We start from the raw sequence: 24,785 nt of genomic DNA, 5'->3' as shown, positions 1-24,785 counted from the left end.
CTTTCTTTATTTTATGGATTAGTTTGAAGAGTGAGTTTCTACAATTTGTTGTGCCTTGATGTAGAGTTTTTGTAAGATCTAGTTATGTTAACCATTCTTCATGGTAGTGCCTTGCAAGTGGAGATGGGTGGCTGGCTGTGCGTGCAGAGCGCCCGCAAAAATGCATCTTCTGAAAACATTACCTCTTCTGAATAATGAAGTGTGGGATGTTAACACTTAACTGTCTTCAATTTTTGGGTTATCGAAGTGGGTGATGGGCTCTGTCAGCCCTTCCCTCGTGCTTCAACCCAAACCACATTTACAGTAAAGGGCCTTAAACGGCCAGTCGGTGTAAACGCATATTATTCCATTCTGAGCCCCGTTTGCTAACTCAGATTGGACAAATAAATAGAAACGCTCATTCTGAGTGGTTCGATTCAGTAAAGGGGAATGAAACAGGGATACCATGCATCAGAATGTGACGCAGGGCAGGCCCACTTGCAAGAGCATTTATACAGAGTACTTGGGTGTGCTTTCAAATGCCTCTGCCATGTGCCATGTCCTCTCTACTCCAAAGTCAAGAACATGTTGTGAACGGAATCCTAAAATTGAATCTGCTGCATGCAAATGCATTTGTGTGCCGCATATGCAGTTTTGAGAATCAGGCTATGCAGTTTGCACGTTTTGTGTGCACATGCATGTGGTCATCGCACATGCAGATTCACATTAAACCTTTGAGAATCTGGGCCTCTGCTTGGATTTATCAACTAGTCTAGGCTCCAAGTTTCTATTGCTCTCTTTCGTTCTGTTTTTTTTTTTTTTTTTTTTAATTAAAGTTGATTTCAGATAAAATTCCATAAAACATGATTCACACAATAAAAACTCACATAAAATCCATAAATATAACAAAATAATTAAACCAATTTGAAAAAATATTCACAATGTATAAAATAAATGAGCTTTCAACCTCCCAAATAAATGACAATCTAGTAACTTATAAACTAAGATGGACACAGGAGAGAAACATACTGATGCAAATGACACAGATATCGATAACATGTCACCTTTGAGAAATTACTGAAGTTATGATCACCGTTGACATGAATGAGGTGGTCGGTAGAAATCTCAGAACTCAGAGATTTACACTCGCAGAAAGCAGGTGGGATACACACCCATTTTTCTTAAACTTGTATACAGTGGTCAAATAATAAAAACATGATAAGTACATGATAAATACATGCATTCAAACTTTACGAAAAGGGACACTACTAGATAATCATGGGTTCCACTTTGATTTGAAAGATTCAAGAAGAAGGATGCACAACCAAAACTTAACATATGCAACTTACTTGAAACTCAGCTATCCAATACCAGGAAGGTTCCAGACCCAAATTGTCCTGGTTGGATAAATAACATTCAGTAAGCGGGTGATTGAACGGTCCATAAAACACATCTCCAATATCTCAAAGGGAATAGGCATCTTTAACGTTCCTATTAATCTGATTAGGTACTGAACCAGAGAATGAGTTGTTTAACCCAGGCGTTATACTTGATTGATTACAAGCCTACTTCCATATGTAAAGGTGTAGAAGAAGTGCTCTGTGGTAAGTAGAAAAAGTCTTTGAAGAAGGATCTTTCAAAACACTACAAACAATGAATCAGAGCATCACCCCAAATGTCACCCTCACGTGTCTAACCTGGGCTTTGTAGACCTCCACCACAGGAGTGATGGCATTATCTGGAGACATTTTAGTAAAGGATACGGAACCAGCTGTCTTAGGTATAGTCCACACCTATGAATCTTGGGAACCCAGGAACAATTTTTAGAAAACCTTACCCCAAGATAATCAACGTTGCCATGTTTTGTCACCATTTTATTTATTTTATGTATTATTTTATTTGTACGTATTTAGTGCAGAAACGTCCAAATGACCGATAATAAGTTACCGAATGCGTGATTTGGCCAGATTTCGGGCGTTCGAAAATTCGGAATGGCCCAAAAGTTTGACCAGATCACGCATTTGGTTCTGGGGCCTACAGGGGATCTGGGGGTGTCTCCCGGACCCTTGCTCACTATTTTGTGAGCGGGGTTGCAGAGGGGTGTCCCCCGCAGCTGATTCAGAAAAAGCAACAAAAAACAGTAGGGCTGCAGTGGTGTCCCCCGCACATTTGCTCTCTATGTTGAGAGCGGGGGTTGTGGGAGTGTCCCCTGCAGCCATTCCAAAAAAAGAAAAACAAAGGAAAATACCTTGCAGCCCTGGTTCCCGATTACGGAAGTGAAAGGGAACAGGTGTTGCAGGGACACTGCGAGTCAGCGGCCGCAAGGTAAGCAGGGGGGTGTGGTGGGGGTGTGGGTGTGGGTGTGGGCAGGGCCAATTTGGAAATGTTCATGGGAGAAAAGACAGAAGGTTATTTCGAAAAAATAATCTTCAGTCTTTTCTCCCTCGAACATTTGGATCTCGGGCTTCCAACCCTGATCCTTATAACGTGCTGAAAGCCGTAGGGCATCAGGGTGTACACAAACACAAAGACAACAAAAAAAGAAAACGGAACAACCAGAATCATTAAAAAAGGTAAGAGAGTGCAATTAGCTAAATAGTACTGTCTTTAAGTTTTTTGAAAACTTTAGGAGATTCTTTTCCTGTCTCAGGTCGTCTGGAAGTGAGTTCCACAGCTGAGATGCACACACTGGAAATGTTCTGCCCATGCCTCTTGTCCGTTTAAAAGCAGGGCAGGAGGCCAGGGCTTTGTCCATTGAGCGAAATGCTCTGTCTGGGGCATAGAGAGTTACTGCAGTTTTCAGGTAGGAGGGGGCATTGCCATAAAGGCAACAGGGAATGATGGTGCACGTTTTAAAACTGATGCAGTCTGGTATGGACAGCCAGTGCAGGTCTCTCTGGTGTGTCGATATAAGCTCACTCCAGGGAACCCTTTTGACAATGTGTACCGCATCGTTTTGGATGTGCTGGCATCTTTTTTGGCTGGAAATGCTAGCCCCTAGGAGCAGGGTGTTGCAGTAATCCAGCCTAGTCAATATGATTGCACAGGCTATTGTAGCTGAATTTTCTTCAGTGAGGAAAGGTCGAATATTCCTAAGGAGGCGAAGATGGTAATTACAATTTTTACTAATCATTTTAGCATGTTCTTCTGAGTTAAGGGGGGCTTCCAGGATAACTCCCAGGGTTTTAACCTTCATCTGGGTCTGTATTCTGGTATGGTTGATGAGGAAAGCTTCATAGCTTGAAGAGAGCTTACTCCTGGCTTGAAAGGTGTGAGAAGCTCTGTGTTTCCCCCATTTAGCCACATCCAGTTTTCATTCATCCATAACTCGACCTGGTTAAAAATCGAGAGAAGTTTAGCTGAGTCCTTGGGGTAATCCCTGCTGAGTTCCAACACTAGCTGTGTGTCATCAAAATAGTTGGTAAAATATGTGCCCTTGCTCCCCAGAAGAGTGCAGAGAGACGGTATGTATATGTTAACGTACGGGTGACAAACTGGCTCTCTGCAGGACCCCACAAGGAATGGTTGAGGGTGGAGAGAGGGCATCACCCCAGCGTACTCTGGAGACACGATGGGTCAAAAAGGATTCAAGGAGAAAAAAGACCTAGGCATGTATGCCTTCGGTGTGGGCCGCACACCCCAAATTCCCACGTCGGGTTATAAAAAAAATGTCTGCTTCTTAATAAGTTCAAAAACAATTTTGGGTTAGTTTTCAACAGTGTAGTCTTTTTTTAATATTCAAAATGAGGAATTAATTAAATTCGAAAAAAGTTGTGTGCTTTATTGGTTAAACTTCACCAATAAAGCTAAATGTTGAGGCAAAATAAGAAACCCGTAAGGCTAATGCATTTCGGAATCTATCCTTCTTCAGAGCCAGGGTATCACTATGCTGCACACATTGTAATTATTGTATGTTGTAATAACAACATTCCATTAAACACATCCAAGTAGTTAGTTCAAATTTGTTAGGTGAAGTGGTCATCTGTAGCGGTCCCTGAGGCTGGTTGTCTACCGTGGGCTTGGGAGTGTTATTTTCTAAAGTGTTAGTCGATATATCATGAGATCCAGTCTCAGCATGGAAATGAGGCAGGGAGGGGTTATCTGTACCCCAAATAAATAAATACCATTCCTCTGGCTTCTGTGTCTGTTAGATAGCTTTGCAATTACCCTTGTATGTGTCCATATTGCAAAATGTTTGGTAAACTGATGTACATTTTGTTCTATTGTGCCCTCTTCATGGAAGACTTAGACATAGATGGATTATTGTGCATCTAAACAGGGAGCACATTAGACAGTACTTAGTAGCTTAGAACTAACTCAAGTTTGCTTAGAACTACTACTGATGTACTCAGTATTTAGTTTCATGCAAGGCTAACTATTTACATGCTACTTGTGTTTACATGCTAAATTTGTGTACTTGAAGATTAATTAATATGATTATTTTATATTTGTATGTACGCAGATGTGTTATTTAATGCAATTGTACTATTTCCAAAATAAAGCAGTTGAATTAAATTGAATTGATAATTGCGAGTTGCTGCTTGAAATCCTAGTGAATTGGCATTTGGGCTAACAGGTAAAGGAATGTAACATCAATCCACTCAATCTTGGTGTTACTTTGAGTGTTGAATTGTCTATTCTGAGAGACTGGCACAGTTTGCAGCACCATACCTAGGGGGCAATTTTGTTATAATGTCACATGGTGCTTGAGCACCTTCCTCAGAACTTTTATTAACACATTTTCACTCCTTTAGGAGGCAATATATAAACATCAACCCCTTTGGTTTTCGTGTAGCCATTCCACTATGGAAATGTTAAGTTATTCAAATATTTGGTGTCATATGCCACATTTAATAACACAACTCAATATAAGGAGGTACAGACATAAGTGATTCAATTGAGTAAGCCTTAGTTACATCTTATTTACCTATCACTTCCACATAAGTCCCTATGGATTATTTATAAAAGATTCAGTCAGAATCCATAGATCCCTCTGGACACACCTCAATGTTGAATGTCCAACATTTCTAACAGTGGAAAGTTGGAAAAAGAGGACATTAACAAAATGAGATGTTACCTGGGGTGGGCTGGAGACCAAAGAGACCCTGGAAATAGTTTTCAAAGTGGCCCCTTATTAGGCATCTTCAGCAAGCCCATTCCTTTTCCTATGACAACATTTGAAAATAAAATATGTAACCACACAAAAGAGTCCCAGGGTGCAGAGGCCTAGCGGGAAATCTCCAGAGTTCCCTATAGGCCAGGCCAGCCCTGGATGTTACTATGGAACAGGAGAATTAGAGACAGCCACACATGTGATTTTGTGTTGTCCTTTATATGAGGAGCTTAGGCAGTGTTTCATTAAGTCTATTTAGTTTAGTTTAGTTTAGTTTAGTTTAGTTTAGTTTATTACTTGTATTGCGCACCAAACCCACAGGTAGTCAGGCGCATCATATAAGATTGCTCACAGCTTAGTTGTACATAATATACAATACAATACAATATACATTATATACAAAATGCACTTTTACAATTTTTTACAATTTACATGGTAATAGCGCAGAGAATATTTATACATTATATACAAAATGAATTTATGCAAAATCTTTGCGAACGGAATACGAGTGGGGTCCGGAGTAGAGGAGGGTAGGTTCTAGGTGAAGAGGGCGAACACCAAAATCACGCTTAGCCATCAGAATCTTTGAACATTTTTATAAGGATGTGGCAAAATTTTGTGTAGGATGGTTCTAGTCTGAGTAGGGTAGGGAGTAAATTCCATAGTTGGGTAGCCTTGACCTGGAAGCTGTTACCTCCCACTTTGGCCAGTTTGAATCTATGGGTCAGGAGGCAATTAGTATTTGACTGTCTGGTTGGTCTTGTCTCAGATTTAGTAATGATTCTGTCCATAAAATAGCAAGGGGCCGCTTTGTTTACGCATTTATGTGTAAGGGAGGTGACTTTAAGTTTTATTTTGTCCATTGTCGACAGCCAGTTGTAAGCTCTTCTGGTGTCCGAAATATGGTCTCTCCTGGCAATTCCGAGCGCGGCTCTAAGGGCGTTATTTTGCAGGAGTTGGATTTTCTTAGTGGTTTGCTTGCTCGCCCCAATGTACATGGCATTGCAGTTATCAAGTCTTGATAATATAAAAACTCTAGCAAGGGTGATACAGCTGTCATTAGAAAGGAAGGCTCTGCCAGCTCTGATTAATTTACAGGTATAGGCTGTGGCCGAGGACAACGTGTTTACCTGTTTGTTAAACGTTAAGGCAGAATTCAAGTAAAAACCTAATGTTTTTACTTCCTTAGCAGTTGTAATAATGTTATTGTCGACGCTAAAGGCAGAGTAATTTGGGCTTAGTTTCTTTAAGGATAGTTGTGTACCCAGGATGATGATCTCTGTCTTGTCATCATTCAGGCATAGTCCATGAGAGGCCATCCATGCCTGGATGATGGGATAAACTTTATTTACCAAGGCCAAATCCTTTTCATAATAACCGGTAATTGGTAGGAAGATCTGCGTATCATCTGCATAGTTAGTGTAGGTGATACCCAGATGATCCAAATCATCGAAAAGGGGCTTAGTGAAAATATTATATAAGGTAGGCGAGACACATGAACCCTGGGGAACACCACATATGATAGGGAAAGGGTCAGCTGAAGCAATGGGAGAGAATACTCTCATGGTACGATCACTGAGGAAGAATTGTATCCGAGCTATAGCTTCTGGAGAGAAGTGTGCTGCCGAGTCCAAGTGGCTGCACAAGACCTGGTGATTGACCAGGTCGAAGGCGGCCGATAAGTCCCGAAGCAAGAGGAGAGCTAGGTCACCTCTGTCCCTGAGGTCATCGATCTGGGCCTTTAAGTCAATTAACGCAGTTTCAGTCCCATGTTGGGGCCGGAAGCCTGATTGTCTAGATCCCAGCAGATGATTGGATTCCAAATGTTTTTGAATTTGTAGATAGGCTATTTTATCTATGATTTTCAGGAGGAATGGTACCATGGTAATAGATCCGTAGTTCGTGGGAATTAGAGGGTCTAAAGTGTGTGTTCTTTAGTAAAGGGAGCACCCAGTGTTAGGGAGAATTCTCTGTTTAGGCTGAATTTCCTAACCTAGTGAGTCCCCCAGCAGCTTTGCTGGATTTCTGGAGTTTGTTTTTTTCCATCCTGCCAAGAGTGAGACTCTTTTTCTCCCACTCTTGGACGTGAATGTGGTTAATTCCTTTGAATATCAATGTGTTCTATGGGCTATGGGGTCTTTTACTCCATAGGGTCTCATATGTTTTGCTATGTGTGTCACAACGCACCCTCCGTGCCGTAACACTGGGGTGTCCTAGCGGACCTCCACCATAGACTCCATACCCGGGGACTGACTACTGTCTCCCCGGGCATGTTAAGTCACCATTGGCTTTACTAGACCTAAATTTACTAACAGAACTAGTACAAACCATCCTATTGTGGACGTACTAGTAGGGGTAATTCGATTACTCCTGGGTCTGTTATTCGAGGGGGCACTGTCCCGTCCCCCCTCGTCGAGTTTTGGCTGGTGGCAGTGGAAACTACTTGTTATATTCGACCCCGAATATAACCCTATGGGATTCGTCCTATTGTTGGAGGTTAATACTTTTTCTTGTTAATCTCTAACATACCACCGGTTTATTTATCTTAAATAAATCTATCGGTTGGTATTTTCTGCCAGAACTCGGTTTTTAAAATGGCGTCGGTGTTCGTCTCTGTGACTCCTAAACCAAAGGTTGAGCCCTTTGTTCCACTTTTGGCGGGCCTCTACACAGAGGCCCTCCAAAATGGTGCCATTCTGTCTGGGTACCACAGGGGGTGTGGGAGGGGGTTTAGGCACCCTGAACTGAGTTGCCTTGCCAACTCAAGTTGCACTCGGGTGTCATTGGCCCAAGTGGTGAGCCACCCCATCACCACTTAGCGTGTTTTGATTGACAGCTAGGCTGAATGAATGGGGGTTTTCTGCATAAAAGCAGGGCTTTTGGGACTGGATCTTCAGAAGTCGCCACATGACCTAAGAATCCGACGAGGGTAAAGCTGAGCCGACCTGCAACGACGACACCTCCGGTGGAGCCCTCCTGAACCGACTCACCACTTCCCGACGACAGAGGAGATCTCCCTGCCGGAGAGTCTCTTCCCCTGACTGGTGGGAACAACCAGTCCCCTTTGCTTTTTCTTCGCTCCAGGATGCAGTGGTCGAATTGCCCGTGCAGAGCACCCTGGCAACCGGATAGCCACTACCCCTGTACCGCGACCAAAAGGTGGTGCCTTGTGACGGAGCACTCCGCGGCTGGTCTCTTCCCTGGTGGTGCAATGATCTTCAACTTTCCTTCGACGATGAGATCATCTCTTCTCTTGGCAAAGACCCGACGTGCATCCACCACCAGGAACAACTGCCCCCGCCGGAGCTGTCTCTCCACAAGCAAGGTACCGTGTCCGCCTGGCTTCCCTTGTGTCGGTTAGCGTGAGGTGTCTGAATCCTCGCTTCTCCATTGGGTCGCCTCTAAGCTTTCTTAACTTTCTGTTCTGAACTGGTCCAATCTTTCTATAACAATTTGCGACAAAGACTCGAAGCGCATTTCCACTGAGATACTTTTTGGGACATATCGCCTTGCCTCTCTCCGAGTGGGCCTGGCCTTTGAACTTTGCGATCCACAGTAGACACTGCCTTACTTGCCTTGCATTTGTTCGTAAAAGTGTTGGTACCAAGTTGATTTCATAACCTGCCTTTTCTCTCCTGTCCTAACGAATACTAGAGTGCCATCCAGGTTAAAGCATTCACCTCTGTCTGCAAATAAGTGGTGCCGTTGAACCTAGACTTGTCGAACTATTGTTAGGGGGATTGATTTGTTTCCTTATAGTAATTGTGATTGGAGTTGTTTGCCGTATTAGTGCCAGAGTGTTTTCCATAGATGTGTTGTTATAAATAAATACCTATATATCTTTACACCGAAGCCTTGTTCCGTGTTTGCTTGTTCTACTGTGTAGATTGCCCTATTTTGTATACTCCACATACTGCCTAACTCTTCTTGAGGGAAGTCTGACTGCTCATCCACCTCTACCAAGTGAATCTGTGTGGTACAGACTTCTACCAAGTGGGTTTACTGCCAAACACCTGTAGTCCTAAATCTTTTGCAGTGGTCCCAGAGGGAACTGCACAGGTTTCCGCCTAACACCCAGAATTCCTTAAGGTTAGTGGGGATGCTGTTGGTCCTAAATGATGCGTTGATCAATTTAGTGATAAAAGGTGACAGTTCTCTGGCTGCATCCTTTATGAGTTGGGCAGGGCACTGATCACCATGGCAGTTAGAGGGTTTGAGGGAGAGTATTGTCTTTTCTGTTTCGAGAATAGTAACTTTTGAGAATTTGAATCGTGTTAGTGTGTCAGAAATAGTGGGCGGGGTTATAATGGTATTGTTGGGCAAGTTGGTTAATAGTGAGGCTTTTTTATTCTTTATTTTTGTTTGAAGAGTAGCAACTTTACCTGTCAATGCTTGTTGGATATTCAAAATACAGAGTTGTCTTTGTGCATTTACCATGTTTACAAGATCCATTTATCGTCTAGACGTGGGGGATGTTTTTTTCACATGTTTTACTGTACATAGGAAGTGTCAACGTTGATGGCCCCTGATTGAGGGGGGAACTAGTTTTATGCTATGATGACATAATAAAGGCATGTGATAACAAGTGATCATTTATGTGAGTAAACGATGATGTGGGAGGAGGAATTTGGGAATGTATTTGAATATCTGAAGGGTCACTCCTTTTATATATGCCCGAGTGTATTGTATTTTTCTTGGCAGTCAATGGATAGGTATATCACCATTTATTGGCTTGAGATAATGCTCGCTCCAAGGGCTCTCTGAAGGGACATGTGCAGTAGGACTGTTGAGGCAGTGCTTTCAAGAGCTCTCAGGGGGACTGGGTAAAGAGCATCTGGCTGCCATTTTTGTGACTCATACAAATTCAGATAGTGGAGCCTTATTCTTTACCGGAAGTGCGTCAGGGGTGATTGTCCCTATTCCCCTCTCTTGAGGTGGCGGACACCGGACATTGTCAAACTAGTGCAACCAACCCGGAAGCAGAGGATCACATGATGACAAGAGATGGGATGGAAATTGAAGACGGGCTATGAAATATACAGGAGTACTATTGTTATGTTTTGGGGGTGGCGGAGGTCATACCGAAGTGACATGTATTGTATGAGGCCAGATCATGGGGAGATGTCAGGTTCAAGCAAATTGGAGGTGGGTTGGGTTAGCTTGGGTGATGAGTTAGTGATAAGATGTCTGTTTACCAGTTTAGAAACCAGTAATTAACAGGTGTCTTGCCTTGCCCAATTTCGATAAGACTCCTTAGCCTTTTGATTTGATTTACATTGATAGATGGTGACTGGGATACGGACCTGTCGTACAATGCTGTAGATCGCCAAATCCTGAGGGCCTCTATCCAGACACCACAGACAAGTGCTCAAGACTTTAAGGTAGGAGACTTACTTTCAAATCTCCATAGGGGGTTTCTGGAGGAGGATATGGGGACTGGTAAGAGTGCATGCAGGGCTGCACAGTATAATGAGGGTTTGGTTCGCGACTAGGGAATGGACGACATGGAATGGGATGTTTTCAGTGCACATGCTGAAATGGGATGGAGATTTTAGTCTCGGTATATAGTATTGGTAGTCGTTTTTGCTTGTCTCGTCTCATACTTGTGATTCTCTTAGTTCTGTCTCTCTTTTATCAAGAGAGTAAGGGACTGAGACCGGTAAAAGTGGGGTGCCCAAGAGGATATGAGACCTTGGCTAGCATATACCACCAGAGTACTGGTTAGAGTAATAGCTTGGGGAGGGTGTAAGGCCCAGAATTTAATATGGACAGGAGGATGATTGTTTGGTCTGAGTCCTTATACCTGTCAGGACCACTCCGCAGTGTCTCTGGTTGTTAAACGTAAGTCCCTTCCCTCTCAGGGCTGCAAATGAGTTAGTCAAGGAATACATGTATAAGGGGCACCTGGGAACAGGGAAAGTGATGAATGAATGCAGATTTAAGTAAGGAAAGGAAAATGGGCAAACAGGAATGGAAACAGGTGGAGGAACCACCAATGGGGTCCTGGCCTATTATATGTTTAGACAGTTTAACAGTTTGCCTTGTGATTATTTGGACTCATGGCATTATTGACTCGACGTAATAGACGGGCTCAATTTCCAACTAAGCGGAGGATAGCTCAGGGGCAACATGCTCGCCTTGGAAGCAAGACAACACAAACCACCACAGGTTTGATCCCCGGGTCCGCACTTAGAAATCTCTGGGTATTAAGCTTGTTATCAATATCATATCATATCATGTCATAACATATCATAAGGGGATGTTTAACTTGTATAAATTGGGAGCCCTTAGAACAGCTTCGGAGGCGGAAGGTACTAAGATATCAGCAGTACAGTTGGGTGCATTCGCCACGTGGATGGAAGAGGCAACAGCCAGGAGCAATGACTGTAAAAGTAGAGGACTGAGGAAGATTAATGATCAACTAAGGGGACAAATAAAGTTTCTGAGAGGCTGAAGGGGAATGAAAGGGGTTTGAATGTCCCCCCTGATAGTGGATATAGACAAGGCACAGGAGGATGAGAACATCAGGATAATGAGATGTCAGAGGATATTCTTGAATTTTCACTACTATGAGACAACATACAGGGACAGGATGCTCCTGTGGTAGAATGTTCTCGTTGGCACCCTCTGACCCAGGATGCCAGGGCTGAGTGAGTTGGGTTCTGGAAGGAATTACCATCCTTTTCAAGTTCCCCTCAGGCAAGTACCATCTGGTCATGAGGACGGAGAACAACATGAGAGTTTGGTTACTGTCCATGTACCCTTGACAGCCAGGGAATTTAGGACATTGGTAAATAGAGTCCCCAATATAAGGGAAGAGCCCCAACCATTTGTGAAGGAGCTGCAGATAGTAATGCACTGTTATAACTGTGGACTGATATGAATTAACTTATGAGGGTAGTGATGCCACCAAGATAAAACCATGACAAACTAAACTAAACTAAACCAGAGGTGAGACAGCAATTAGTGGAGCGGGGCGGCCTTGCCAGCTGCCGATCCAAGCACAATGGGTGCCCTTGTGCAGGCAAGAGAAAGGACAGTGACATCGGTTACAGAGATGCGCCGTAGAAAGACTGATTTATCAAAAATATAGAACTGAATCCAGAAAAAGGATGAATCTCCCACCAATTACTTTGATAGACTGAAGGTCGTATTCACTCAGCACTCTGGTATTACAAAGCTGCGGAGACAGTTCAGGAGGTCATAGCAAACTCGGTTGTTTCTGGCCTGCTTCCGAAGGTACAGGTACAGCTTAAGGGAGTGGGTTTAGGCTTGCAGGCCAAGCCATTAGCAGAGCTGGTGGTGATGCTGAATGATTGCATCGCTTGCCAGGAGCAGAAGAAGGAAACATTCTACAACAAATGTATTATGTTGCAGATGAGGAGTCTTCAGGGGCAGGTGCAGGGATGGCTACAAGGAATGGCACACTAGTGTTACGCTCACCTGGTCTCTGCAGAGGTGTTGGGGCACAGTTGCAGCCCTCCCTGGAGTTAGATCACCCCCTTCTGGTTTCATCCCCTGTGGATCAGCTGTGGGCGGTGACAATCGGTGGCACTGCTCCTGCATGGATATGGGAAAACATGAATGCGCTGATAGATGACTGTGGTATCTCCCAAACCCTTCAACCCAAGATGCGATTTCAGTGGGCACGTACCGGCCCATAAGGGTCACCTGGTAAGTGTGCATGATGAGCTATCCGTCCTGCTACTTCTGACAAGGGCGCTTGTTGATGGAATTGAGTTCCTTCACTGATTCCAGAGTAATAGTCCAGTCCAGCTGCGACTAAACTCCTCTTCCTGCTTTCTCTCAATGTCTCTTGTCTTTTCCCCTCTTTCTGCTTTCTCTCAATATCTCTTGTCTTTTCCTCTCTTTCTGCTTTCTCTCAATGTCTTGATGTTATTGCTCTCAATTTGTTGTTTTTCACTGAATAACGTTCCTCTCTGTTTTCTCCCAAATAGATGGAAATGCAGCCTAACTACAGCTGTGGATACGTGGAACATGTCTGAGCGGAAGATGGATGCGACCGCAATGTCCGGCAGCAGGTGAGTGATGGTTTTAGGGAAGGCGCGAGGTCTAATGGCAGCACGCCCTTAACAAAATGTCTGTTAAGTGTCTAACCTTGTCTTTTGCCTTTCTTTTGCAGGTGCTGTGAGTTCAGATGAAGTGCGTTGTGCCGCGGTGCCCAGATGATGCTGTCTGCATTTCGAGATGTTTGCAGGTGAGCCGCGTTTTCCAGGAAGAAGATGTCTGCGGTCTGAGAAGTTTGCAGGTGAGCTGCAGTGCCAGGAAGATGATGTCTGTGCTCCGAGATGTTTTCAGGTGAGCTGTGGTGCCAGAAAGAAACGTACAGGTGAGAGCAGGATCCTCTGGATGGTATGTATGTATGTAGATGGCAGGATCTCTCCAGGTAAGTTGAATCCCAGGCGACAGTGAGCATTATGCTGCATGGAGGTGCAGAATAACGCTAAGCGTGGGCCTTGGGGTTGGGCTGGCTTTTATAGCTGAGCTCTTAAGGCCACACCCCTTAGCTCAGTCCTGCTTGCCACACGCTGCCACTCCTAGAAGTTGCACGTGTAGATGCAGATGGAGGCCACACCCAGACTAATTACACACAAGTGAGAAGTTCTTGAGTTTATTCCTGCCCATAAAAAAATAGTTCTGTTCCATTCCAAGCACTTTTGTCCATAATGAAAACGTCTTGTTTAAGTTCTTCCGTGAGCCGGGCGCCAAAGACACCAGGACTGCGTCTAACTAGGCCCCCCATGTATAAACGTCCCTGCTCCTTCCACTTGATGGTACCGCTCCTGTGATCCTGGGCAAGTGGCCATGACAAATAGTCAGGGAATCAGGACCAAAGTCAGGGCCGACAAAGGGGTAGAGGCAGGGGCGGAGGTCTAGTGAATCCACAGAGATACAAAGCCCAGCAGTAGAGATATATGGGGCAGCTGCATCAACCATGACAGTGGTGACAGTTTGATCAACAGCAGACGTGGGGAGCACAGGTACAGCAAGTGCAGGGAATTTGGAATAATCAGCAGGCTTCTAGAGCATGGTCGATTAATGGCTCCACAAATAGTAGTATCACACCTTCTCAGGATGTACCATGATCATGCACATGTTGGAAGGGATGGAATGACAATGCTAGTGGGACATTCATGATTTGCACCAGAGTCTACCTTTATGATCCAAGAATACTGCTCAAGATGCGTAAACTGTCTACAAAATAACATGGGGAAAAGTGTGCCAATCAGACCATGGGTGCATCATCCCCCTTATGGCCCATTTTTAGGGATGTGTTTTGAGGGTGGGTGTAAGCCTACTTCTGTAGGAAGGCAGATGCAGTGACTGTTGCAAAAATATTGATTTAGGAATTTGTACCCAGGTTTGGAATACCTGTTTGTGTTAACAATGCTCAGTGATCAGGGAACACATTTTGTCTATAACATCATTAAAACACTGCTTTCCACATTGAAGATTCAACCTAATTGTCATTGCCGTTGCCACCCCCAGTCAGAAGGGGCAGTATGAGGTCTTGAAGAATACATTGGCAAAACTGTGTCAGAAAACAAGGTTGAAGTGGCTAGAAGCCCTCCCACTGGTTCTATTTAGACCTAATTAAAACAATGGTTTGAGTCCTTATGACATTTTCTATGGAAGACATATGAAATTGCCTGTAGCACCACCGGTGAAAACTCTACCAGAACATTTGCAATTGTCAGATGATCAATTGTTGGAATATGTCAAGACATTAATGTCTTCTGTCAATCTCATTCACAATCAAGTGCAAGCTGCTCTTCCATGGGAACCACACTCTCCCGGTCATTCCTTACAGCTCAGTGACAGTGTCCTGTTAAAAGTTCACCAATGAAAGACAGCTATGGCCCCTATGTAGAAGGGGCCATACCTCATGCTACTCACCTCAAACTCAGCTGTAAAGCTTCAGGGGCAACCAACATGGGTACATGTGAGTCACTGCAAATGCGCAGTAGCCCCCGCGGTATAGTTGATGTTGCTATGCTGATCTGTCTATCCATGCTGGCTTACACTAATGTAGTTATAGGAGCACACAACTCTATTGTACAGACTATATTAGCTATGAAAAACCTAACTAGCCATGTGACATTGGCTGATAGCCGTGGTCTAAGAAACTGTGGATAGTGCATTAGCAAGAGGGAATCTGTGATCTAAATTGACCCTGGGAATGTGGGGTGGACCTTTGGTTGGGATTTATAGCACAGCCAGCTGATTGTCTTTTTGAGGTAGTACCATCTCCCTGTGAGACTTTACCGAATTGGTTGAGTGATGAAGATTATTTAAATTTTTTTAACTGTGAATTGGAAGAGCCCACAGTGAAGCCCAATCCTAACCTCAGAGCTAGAGAAATAGGTGCAACTACTAACATACCTTCTACTATTACTGACAGGTTGACTGTATCGTATCCAGAGCCTACTCATGATTCTGATCTAATATGTCACTGTCACTCTGATCTTTTACTGGGAGGAGAAACAAAATGATTTCTAAACTCATCTATGGGTACACACAATGGACAAGAACCACAGTGGTGACAGAGCGAAGATAACTTTGTGGTAATGGAAGTGTAGCTCCATACTTTGCTGATTTGCCCATGCCTTTACACTGAATGGTGGTGCAAGCGTATTGTGAATTTGTGTTCCCTGGTGCTGTAGTAGGCAGAGGGAAGGAATGCCAATACATTTGGAGTGTTATTTGCCAATTCTACTGATGCCCAGTACCAGACAGAGAATTTGGGCAATCAAATGTGTAGTCTGATTCAATATTACAGTCCTCAGAGGTGGGTTTAGCGAAGTTTTTGGAGTACACACTATGAAGTGTATAATCAACGGTTGTGGTACAACACTCTGTCGAATCTGGATAAGTCTAGCTATTGATGGTGTTAAATGCAACTGTAGCCATGGTTCCGTTTACCGTTTCTTTGCGTGCTTTCCATGTGACTTTCCATTACCATAATTTCACAAAGGGGCATGGATCCAGTTGTCACACCAGCGAAAGAAGTTGATTGAAGGATGACAGAAAAGTACTGGATAAAATGAGGAGTGGGGCTAATACTGCACTTGCAACCTGGGGTATATATAAAGGTACGAATGTGGAGTGTTGAGTTGAAAAGGCCCCCAGGATCATATCTGGGGCAGAGTTTACAGGTTGTGAGGCACGTATGAGCGGGATCCATGTAAAAGGCACCCTCAGTCAGTTTACCAAAGTGGTTCTTCAGAGGCTAATGGATGGAGTCCTTGAAGCAGGGAGGATCCTGGAGTGGGAGTGGCATGTGAAGAGGTGCACGATTATCTGAACACGCAAATTGATATAGATCAGAGAAGATGTGCGACATAATAGATGTCCAAGTGTGTTGAAGAATGACACTGGAGAACCTGAACGTATATGGCAATGGAGGAACTTCAGGAAGTATGAGGTTAAAGAGTGTTTGTTCACTGTGCAGGAGCCAATCAAAGGACTATGGGCACTGGCCAGAAGAATACTACCCGACCTGGGGGCAGGATGTAACTGAGAGTGGGTGGTGCATCACAAAGTATGGGAAATAAAAAAACCCAACACTGCCCTCCGATTCCTGATCTCTGCCCTGGGAATGACCCCTGATTTGTTTGTTTGTTTGTTTTATTGATTTATGAAGCGCTCCTCACCCTAATGTATCTGGGCACATTACACATATCTTTGTGGTTACAGTTACATACATAAATAATTAGCAGGTGATGCAACAGTACAATAACATATTTTGCAGAACAGCACCAGTTACATTTTAGCATCAAAGCGAGTATAATAACGTATTCTACAGAATGGGCAATTAATACAACACATAGACATGAAGAAGGTAAGACCACAGTATATTATAAGAAGCAGCAGAGTTAGATGTCATTCGTAGCTAGCCAGTTTTTAGTGTTTTTTCTAAAGCTTTGGAAGGTCTGATCAATTTGCAGATGAAGGGGGAGTGCATTCCAGAATAAGGCGGCCTGAGCAGGGAAGCTGTTGCCGCCGGCCTTCTTCTTCAGGTTAAATCTGGGAGCTATGATTAAATGGGAGTTGTCCAACCTTGTGGGCTGTAGTGACGTTTTTTTGATGAGTTTTTTCTCTTAAATAATGCAGAGCAGCATTGTTAAGGCATTTATGGGTAACAGAGACTATTTTGAATTGAATCCTGTCCTTGATGGAAAGCCATTTGTGCTTTCTTCTCATCTCTGAAATATGTTCTCTTCTCAGGATGCTTAGAGCTGTTCTGACAGCATTATTTTGTAGCATTTGGAGTTTGTTCGTGATATGTTTGCTAGCACCTGCATAGAGGGCACTAAACTTGTGGTTTAGTCTTGGTTTAAATTGGGAGTTATGGCCCTGGCAGCCCCCACTGTTGCAATGTACACTGAAAGACCGATAGTGATAGTTGGAACAGAGTGTGCTGGGAAGGTGAGGGAGCTGGATATAGTTTGGTTGGGAGAAAGTTGTTTCAAGGGAAGGATAATTGTATAGAATTAGAAGCACTGCCATAGTCTGGTGTGCATTTCACTCTTCACATAGGTACTAATCACTTTACTGTTTTCTGGCCAGCTACAGAGAGAAGGTTGGTAAACGTGTATGTTAAGTTTTTAAATGGGTTTCCCAAGTTAGTGCCATATAGATTTCAGGATTTGGAGGAAGCAGAAGAAGCATTAAGACATGTTTGTAACCAATGTGACAAAGAGTTTGCAGGTGTTGTAGACAGTGTTCAATAAAGAGAGACAGGCATTTGTAGTGGCTCATCGTGCAGCCATAATATGCGTGAGATGATTTGTGTGCAGTAAATAAGGAAGTGTCTGAACAGCCTTAAATTACTACCAAAGTATGTATCACAGCATGTTCTCTTATATTGGCTGTGGTAATCATGCGTTGTATGAGGTGCTGCTGCCATTCTAGATCACCTCCTCTTCGGTGGTCCCCTGCTCTTAACACCCCGTCAAACTGCTAGACGTACAGCAGGAAACTGGGATGTTACTGAAGGAATTGTGGAAATAGTTGCAAAACGATGAGGATGATTGTATGTATTGAAAGAGTAAAAAATGCACTTTAGAAATTAAATTAATTATTTTATTCAGCTGTCAGCAGTCATATGTGTTACAGTTCATTGTACCGGACAATTGCAATATATGTTCATCTTCCATTACTAAAGAATATTCATGTATCATGTGTGACACTGCATTGCTCATCCTCCCAGTTTACTGAAAGTGAAAAAGCACTGTTGATAGCCATTTGAGGATTTCAACATTCTTTCCCCATCATTCAAGGAGAGCATCTGATTACTGAAAATGCACATCATCCTCTACAACTTTTTCAAAGTAAAAGGATCATGTCAGGAAGCATCGGCCAATCAAGAATTACCTCATGAGCGTCGGCATTGCAAGAAGTCCCCAGAGGTGAGACGTGGACAGAATAAAATGAGTCCAGTGGCCCAGAGTTTAGCAGAATTACATGACTGTGCATTCGTAGGAACACCAGAAAGTATATAATTAGAAATTAATTTGATTGAATTTAAACATTCACTGCACAAAGTGTTTGAAAATCAGAACTGTTGAAATCTCGCAACTGTATATGTGGATGGTTGTCCATATTACGAAAGCAATGACCCTGAAAAGGAGTTAGTGGCAGGAATTGGAAATGTGTCGGCCAAAAAAACCATAGTCGCCCACAGATTATTCAGATAATTCCCAGGTGTAGTCAATTAACAGAATTAGCTGAAATATACAGCAGTAGAAAACAAGTGAAAAGGGTTTATGATTTTCACAGACTCTGGCTATGCCCACAATAGCTTTGGTGAACACACCAGTTAAGAGGAAGAAATTAGAAATAAAAAGATATCTGAAAGGGGTGAAACCTGATATCCTAACATATCAAGAGGCTCAAATCCGAAAAAAATGGATAAAAGGAAACTCAGGCTTAAAGGTTACTCCAATCTATATCAGGCAAATGCACTAGACAAAACGGCAGGGGCGTTAATTGCGATAAGTGATTTGATTAAGGGTACAGGTCCTGGACATTAGGATGGATGCAGGAGGAAGATCATTTGTTCTCAACATAACACTTGAACCCCTTACTTACACTTTTGCGAATTGATATACTCCCAACAAAGGACAAGATTGATTCGTAAGAGTGACACTTTCACAATTGGAGGGATTTGCTAAAGGGAAAATAATATTAGCAGGAGATTTTAATATGTTGTGGGCCTCCCAGATAGACAAGAGCACGGGAACCGCTCATTATATAAAGGTGCCATCCAAAGTGCTGAAACAAAAAATCACTACATTAGCTTTGCATGGTACTTAGCGAGAGATAAAAGGACAGGACAAGGGATATACGTTCTACTCCCATGTACATCTATCCCAGTCCAGATTAGACTATATGCATAATTACGACCCTGGCGCAAAGCGAAAAACGATGGCGGTAAACGATTACCGCCATCGTCTTCCGCTCGGGCCGATTACGACCCGTGACCGTAAACTACGATGTCACTAGCGGCATCGTAGCTAACGCTGCCGCTGACTGCGCCAAGGGCGCGCGCACGCGAACATCCACACCGTACTTAGCGCCATGGCGGAAAGGTGCAGGAATGCCGACCCAAGCGGACATGCCCCTAACGCCATCACCCAGGCCGTTAAGTACCTTACCGCCATGGTGCAAATTACGCCATCGCGAACCAACCGTAAAGGGCCATGTAAAGTGAATGCAGCTGCCACAGGTGCACAGAAACAGCACAGGTGAAGGCAATACAGACACAGGAAGTACAAAAAGAGCACACCCCACCCCTTCCCACACCCAGTCACACTCCACAATGATACCAATAGGACTAGCAATGTTGGGGCTGGAGGACCTGATAGCAATGCGAGTGCTACAACAGCAACTACAACAACTACAACTACAACAACAACAACAACAACAACAACAACAACAGGCTGCACAGAGGAGACGCAGGAGGAGAAGGAGGGCAAGGCAGGCCCAGCAAGCCCCACCAGCACAGCCAGTGCCACCACGCAGGCAGCCCCCAATCCGACGCATCAGACCCAGCCCATACAACCTCACCGCTGAGCAGATCCACACCCTGTACCGACTGGACCGGGACACCATCACCACCATTGTGGACATGATACACAACGACATCGTCAGCATGATTGATACACCCACTACCACCCCCCCCCCTACTGAAGGTAGTGTCCGTGCTCCACTTCCTGGCCACAGGCACCTACCAGCACACAGTGGGGCACTTGCATGGCATATCACAACCATTATTCTCGCGTACACTGATGCAAGTGCTCGATGCCCTCCTCAAGCACACAGATGACCACATCTCATTACCACGGTCTGCCCAGGAGATTGCCAACACCAAAGTGGGTTTCCATGCACTGGCCGGCATACCTGGTTGCATTGGTGCCATTGACTGCACCCATGTTGAATTGGTGGTCCCACATGCCATGGAGGTACCGTACCGCAACCGTAAACATTTCCACTCAATCAACGTGCAAATGGTCTGTGACTCCAACAGGATCATCACACATTGTTGTGCCAGATTCCCCGGATCAACCCATGATTCTATGATCCTTCGGAACTCAACAATACCACGCTACATGGAGCGACATGCAGGCCCAAGATCCTACCTACTCGGTGAGTCTAATGACATGAGCATGGAAATGCAAAGTGGGTGTTGAATGACGTAGCAATGCATATTACATCTGGCAGATACAGGGGGGTGGGTGCAACTAGCAGTAGCCAGATCATTCCCTGTGGCAGCACTGACGTCAACAGAGAAGTGTACACATCATGCCTGACCTAATCATCCCAACATGTGAATGAAAGTGCATCCCAAAAACGACACAACCATTTGCAAGTGCATTGTGCAAATTGTGGCCGCATTGACCCTAAAGAATAACACCAACATGCACGTCACCATGCACCAACTACTGAAAGGCCTGTCCCCCACAACTGCGCACAAAGGAGGCACATGACAGACAGGGACATCAATGCACCACTACAAGACCCACAACCTGTCCCCATTGACACCAGTAATGCTCACTGGGGTCATAATGAGCCAGACATCGATGTTGCTATCATGTGAGCTTCAAGCTCACAGGATACGTGCAAGGTCACATGAATGACGTCCTGAACGGACACAGTGGATGGCCACTCACAAGGCAATCGTCCCCCCTGCATTGTGTTTTAGCATGCAAAACAGTACATGAGAGCCATGAACACATACTGGTTGCATAGTGTAAATCCATAACCACAACTCCAATTGGTGCACAGTAACAGTCAGAATCAAGGCATGGTTGTGCGTCATGTTCACATATCAATCTCGTTCCTGACACATTCTTTTCTCACATTTTACAGGTGATGCGGGCTATCCCCTGAAGAGGTGGCTCCTCACACCAGTCCGGAACCCATCGAACCAGCATGAGGAGGACTACAACCATAACCATGCACGTACCCGTGTGGTGATAGAGCATGCTTTTGGCCTACTGAAGGCACGTTTCCGCTGCCTCAGCAGGTCTGGCGGGGCACTCCTGTACCGCCATGAGAAGGTTGCAAAGATCGTCATGGCATGTGTCATGCTACACAATATGTGCATCAGACGAAACGTGCCTCTGCCCCCTGACGCAGAACCACAACCACCTGATGATGGGGATGATGATGATGGGGATGGGGCAGCACCTCAGGGAGGCAGCGATGCACAGGAGGGCCATATGATGCGTCAGAATGTCATTGACCGTTACTTCTAGCACACACAGCGAGTGTGTGACATATGGATGGCACTTGGGGCACTGTGTGTGTCTGGTATGTCAACACTGTGGACTGTAACAATAAAGCACACATACGCAATGAGCAATGTCCACACTTTTAGTTTGTGAGAAAAGAAAAAGTGTATTGTACTACTGAATAGGTATAACAGTACCCCTCCCCCTCCCCCCTGCACACTCCAACACACCCAATACCCCCCTCCCCCTCCCCCCTGAACACTCCAACACACCCAATACCCCCCTCCCCCTCCCCCCTGAACACTCCAACACACCCAATACCCCCCTCCCCCTCCCCCCTGAACACTCCAACACACCCAATACCCCCCTCCCCCTCCCCCCTGAACACCCTGCAAACATGTGACAGTGCCCGTGGTGAAGTGAGTATAGTTCAGCACACTATTGACTGGCCCCTCTCCCGGAACCTGGGGCCCCCCTGCCTGTGCTCCTCAGGGTCCTGGATGACCTGCGGACGGGAGAGGCTTGTGCTGAACTTGCAGCCGAGGATGTACCGGGCTGCTCAGTACAGCATGTGTGCAGAATTGTCTGGATGAGCTGGCTCATCATCTGCCGCCCTGCAGCAAGTTCGGTGCAAATGTCCCTGCTGGCAGTTTGGATGGCAGCCCTGATGCCATCAGCACTCCTCTCCATGGCTGCACTGGTACTTACACATTCTGCTACATGCTGCGTGAGGAGTGTGCCCAGTGCTTCCTGCCTGTTGGCAATCTGCTCCAGCGACAGCTGGAATTCTGGCCCAATGGGGGGTGCCAATGGGGGACCAATGGGACTACTCCCATCTTCCACAACTCCCACTGGGCTTGGAGTTGCTGGCCATGAATTAGCTGGCGATGGGCCCTGGGTGTCATCTCCATGATGGCTGATTGGGGATAGGTGTGGTGAGTGCAGTTGTGTGTTGTGGTCAAGTCCGGTGTCATCCTCCACATCACTGTCGGAGCAGGCAGCGATGGCTGCAGTCTCCCCAACAGTACTGCTCCCTGCTGACGCATTGCCCTCAGTGGGCAACAGTGGGTGTGGTTGGGCTGCAGGTGCTGTCACGACCCCTTCCTCGGGGGACTTTGCTGCCCTGGGCTCTTCAGCCTGGCGTGGATTCTGCCTGGGTCCAGCAGAGGTGGATGCATGGTTACCCTCTCCCACTTTCCTGGCCTTCTTGGCTGGGGTGCTGGTGCTGTCGTCCCTGCCAGTGTCCGATTGCGAGCCTGTGGTGGAGCAGAGGAGGGTGACTGTTATTGATGGTTCAGCGGACATTGAGCAGGCATTGTGAAGAGTGAAATGGATAGATGGTGGAGTTAGTAGCCCGTGACATACAGGTTGCCTCCCTTTAGGTTCGGTTTTGCATGCAGGTGTGTGTCTGCCTACTGGACAGTGTACATGCTGCATGTGCGCAGGGTGTGGCTCATCTGCTGATGTGTTGCGTCTGCCACATTGTGATTGTCACGTGCAAGTGTATCAGGGTGTCTTGCAAGGCTGGATATGAGGCACCTACCTGTGTCTCCAGATCTCGGGGCCCCTCTCTCCATCTCGTTGACACCTTCGATGCACTCAATGCCAATCAGAGAGGCACATGTCTCCTCCCATGGCTGCATCTTCAGTGGGGAGTCTGCTCCCCCGCCAGTTCCCAGGGCCAGGTTACGGTTGGCAGACATAATGCCCCGGACCCTGATCCGCAGGTCGTCCCATCTCTTGCGGCACTGTTTGGAGGTGAGTGGGGTGGTTCCAACAGCACTGACACGTTGTGCCACAAGTTCCCACACCTCCTTTTTGCGGCCTATGGCTGTTCGGGTCATCTCATTGGAGAAGACAACATCAGCCTTCTCCTGGAGCGTGTCTGCAAGCATTTGCAGTTCCTCTCGACTGAAGCGCTCCTGCCGCTGCCTGTCACATGCCTTCTTGACAACTTTAGGCATGGTTGGCTGTGGAAATGGGTGGGTTATGGGAGTGTCAGGGTTTGAGGGTTGGTTGTGGTGTGGTTTGGTAGGATGGCAATGGATTGTGTTTTTTAAGATGGCCGCTGTGCTGTTTCCCGTTCCGCCGCGATTACGCTATTTCCGGTTCCGCCTAATTGCGGTCACCGCTAATTACGGTGACCGCTGACTACGGTCGGCGCAATGATGGGTGGCGGTAGGTCACCCTGCGCTGTTAACGAGGGCGGTAAGGGCTGTTTACGGCATGGCGTAGTTTACGTTACCGCCATGGCGTAATGCTCGTGCGCGATGGGTCGTAATGTGGCGCTCTTATCGCCATCGGACCATGGCGTTAACGCTCATTACGCCATGGCGGTAATTTCAATCACTTACCGCCTGAGTCGTAATGAGGGCCTATATCTGGGTATACTCACGATTGTTGGGGAGGGTCTAACAGATGGAATTGGGAGTTATCTCTTTATCTGGCCACACTCCACTGATAATGCAGATAGTGATGGAGAACCCAGCGGGGGACCTATGGAGGTGGACCTTTCCAACTGACATAATACAAGATCGGGTTTTATCAGGAACATTAAAATATAAAATGTATACATATTTTGCTGAGAATGAGACCCAGGGAATGGTCCAGGAAGTGGTGTGGGATGCCTTCAAGGTGGTAATGAGAGGGAATATCATAGTGATAAAAGCGGCAAGGGATAAACAAAGAAGGTCACAAGAGGCAGAACTAGTGAATAAAGTGAAAGAGATACTGGTAGAAATAGAGAAAGGTTCCAATAGGACTCTGCAGAGAGCATTGAAACATGCGCCGGGCCACTTTAAGGTGTTTCGAATGAAGCAAGCCAAAAAAGCCCTACTGTTTACGAGGCAATATGACTATATAAAAGCGAATAAGGCAGCTAAATTGTTAGCTAGACAACTTCAGGGGGAAATATGCACTTATACAATCTTGAA

General features: G+C 45.4%; 1 protein-coding gene across 3 annotated transcripts in view; it reads right to left on the bottom strand.

Moving 5' to 3' along the window:
* DNTT (DNA nucleotidylexotransferase) overlaps positions 1–24,785 on the bottom strand; it is a 2,032,862-nt gene that overhangs the window by 1,581,816 nt on the left and 426,261 nt on the right. The gene's annotated exons all lie outside the window — the stretch shown is intronic.

This window comes from Ambystoma mexicanum, chromosome 8, assembly GCF_040938575.1.
Source record: "Ambystoma mexicanum isolate Mex_15411 chromosome 8, UKY_AmexF1_1, whole genome shotgun sequence".
In the NCBI taxonomy this organism is placed as follows: Eukaryota; Metazoa; Chordata; class Amphibia; order Caudata; family Ambystomatidae; genus Ambystoma; species Ambystoma mexicanum.
This window is presented reverse-complemented; position numbering and strand designations above follow the sequence as displayed.